The sequence below is a fragment of the Pungitius pungitius genome, chromosome 4 (genome assembly GCF_949316345.1).
Source record: "Pungitius pungitius chromosome 4, fPunPun2.1, whole genome shotgun sequence".
NCBI lineage: Eukaryota > Metazoa > Chordata > Actinopteri > Perciformes > Gasterosteidae > Pungitius > Pungitius pungitius.
Genome location: NC_084903.1, coordinates 4,888,729 through 4,891,228, shown reverse-complemented (window position 1 = coordinate 4,891,228; position 2,500 = coordinate 4,888,729). Strand labels below are relative to the sequence as shown.

Sequence of the window (2,500 nt, the reverse complement as noted above, 5' to 3'; positions counted from 1 at the left end):
GGCATTTGTCGGCTCGTTGGTCTAGGGGTATGATTCTTGCTTTGGGTGCGAGAGGTCCCGGGTTCAAATCCCGGACGAGCCCGGAAGAACTTCATGGTTGCTTTTTCTGTTGTTGTTGGAGAAAAATAAGTGATTGTTAACAAAATTGTACCAACCCAATTTAGTTCATCTATGTTCTTGATTATTGAAACTGTTTAAAAAACAACCAAGCACAACAACTCAGTAGGAAAAAACGGGCATTTTGCTGACCAAGTCTAGAGATACGCTGTTTAAATTCTCTTGCCCAGTTACAAGAGATCTTGTCACGTTGATATCGATTGTTCAGCCATTTGTCGGCTCGTTGGTCTAGGGGTATGATTCTCGCTTAGGGTGCGAGAGGTCCCGGGTTCAAATCCCGGACGAGCCCGGAAGATCTTGATGGTTACATTGTCTGTCATTATTCGAGCAAAATAAGTAAATTTTAACAAAATTGTAAAAATCCAATTTAGTTCATCTATGTTCTTGAGTATTGAAACTGTTTAAAAAACAACCAAGCACAACAACTCAGTAGGAAAAAACAGGCATTTTGCTGACCAAGTCTAGAGATACGCTGCTTAAATTCTCTTGCCCAGTTACAAGAGATCTTGTCACGTTGACATCAATTGTTCAGCCATTTGTCGGCTCGTTGGTCTAGGGGTATGATTCTCGCTTTGGGTGCGAGAGGTCCCGGGTTCAAATCCCGGACGAGCCCGGAAGAACTTGATGGTTGCATTGTCTGACATTATTCGAGCAAAATAAGTGAATGTTAACAAAATTGTAAAAATCCAATTTAGTTCATCTATGTTCTTGAGTATTGAAACTGTTTAAAAAACAACCAAGCACAACAACCAAGTAGGAAAAAACGGGCATTTTGCTGACCAAGTCTAGAGATACGCTGCTTAAATTCTCTTGCCCAGTTACAAGAGATCTTGTCACGTTGACATCAATTGTTCAGCCATTTGTCGGCTCGTTGGTCTAGGGGTATGATTCTCGCTTAGGGTGCGAGAGGTCCCGGGTTCAAATCCCGGACGAGCCCGGAAGATCTTGATGGTTGCATTGTCTGTCATTATTCGAGCAAAATAAGTAAATGTTAACAAAATTGTAAAAATCCAATTTAGTTCATCTATGTTCTTGAGTATTGAAACTGTTTAAAAAACAACCAAGCACAACAACTCAGTAGGAAAAAACAGGCATTTTGCTGACCAAGTCTAGAGATACGCTGCTTAAATTCTCTTGCCCAGTTACAAGGGATCTTGTCACGTTGACATCGATTGTTCAGGCATTTGTCGGCTCGTTGGTCTAGGGGTATGATTCTCGCTTTGGGTGAGAGAGGTCCCGGGTTCAAATCCTGGACGAGCCCGGAAGAACTTGATGGTTGCATTGTCTGACATTATTCGAGCAAAATAAGTGAATGTTAACAAAATTGTAAAAATCCAATTTAGTTCATCTATGTTCTTGAGTATTGAAACTGTTTAAAAAACAACCAAGCACAACAACCCAGTAGGAAAAAAATTGAAATTTGCTGACCAAGTCTAGAGATACGCTACTTAAATTCTCTTGCCCAGTTACAAAGAATCTTGTCACGTTGACATCGATTGTTCAGCCATTTGTCGGCTCGTTGGTCTAGGGGTATGATTCTCGCTTTGGGTGCGAGAGGTCCCGGGTTCAAATCCCGGAAGAACTTGATGGTTGCATTGTCTGACATTATTTGAGCTAAATAAGTGAATGTTAACAAAATTGTAAAAATCCAATTTAGTTCATCTATGTTCTTGAGTATTGAAACTGTTTAAAAAACAACCAAGCACAACAACTCAGTAGGAAAAAACGGGCATTTTGCTGACCAAGTATAGAGATACGCTGTTTAAATTCTCTTGCCCAGTTACAAGAGATCTTGTCACGTTGATATCGATTGTTCAGCCATTTGTCGGCTCGTTGGTCTAGGGGTATGATTCTCGCTTAGGGTGCGAGAGGTCCCGGGTTCAAATCCCGGACGAGCCCGGAAGATCTTGATGGTTGCATTGTCTGTCATTATTCGAGCAAAATAAGTAAATGTTAACAAAATTGTAAACATCCAATTTAGTTCATCTATGTTCTTGAGTATTGAAACTGTTTAAGAAACAACCAAGCACAACAACCCAGTAGGAAAAAAATTGAAATTTGCTGACCAAGTCTAGAGATACGCTACTTAAATTCTCTTGCCCAGTTACAAAGAATCTTGTCACGTTGACATCGATTGTTCAGCCATTTGTCGGCTCGTTGGTCTAGGGGTATGATTCTCGCTTTGGGTGCGAGAAGTCCCGGGTTCAAATCCCGGAAGAACTTGATGGTTGCATTGTCTGACATTATTCGAGCAAAATAAGTGAATGTTAACAAAATTGTAAAAATCCAATTTAGTTCATCTATGTTCTTGAGTATTGAAACTGTTTAAAAAACAACCAAGCACAACAACCCAGTAGGAAAAAAATGGATAATTTGCTGACCA

At 40.3% G+C, this 2,500-nt stretch overlaps 4 non-coding genes across 4 annotated transcripts; all 4 read left to right on the top strand.

The window, feature by feature from the left end:
- The first annotated feature begins 334 nt into the window (after positions 1-334).
- trnap-agg (transfer RNA proline (anticodon AGG)) lies at positions 335-406 on the top strand. The gene has a single exon. It is a non-coding gene; the product is annotated as a tRNA-Pro (tRNA).
- A 252-nt stretch (positions 407-658) lies between these two features.
- Positions 659-730, top strand: trnap-ugg (transfer RNA proline (anticodon UGG)). The gene has a single exon. It is a non-coding gene; the product is annotated as a tRNA-Pro (tRNA).
- A 252-nt stretch (positions 731-982) lies between these two features.
- On the top strand, positions 983-1,054 carry trnap-agg (transfer RNA proline (anticodon AGG)). Its single transcript has one exon. It is a non-coding gene; the product is annotated as a tRNA-Pro (tRNA).
- Positions 1,055-1,944: 890 nt separating this feature from the next.
- Positions 1,945-2,016, top strand: trnap-agg (transfer RNA proline (anticodon AGG)). Its single transcript has one exon. It is a non-coding gene; the product is annotated as a tRNA-Pro (tRNA).
- The last annotated feature ends 484 nt before the right edge of the window (positions 2,017-2,500 follow it).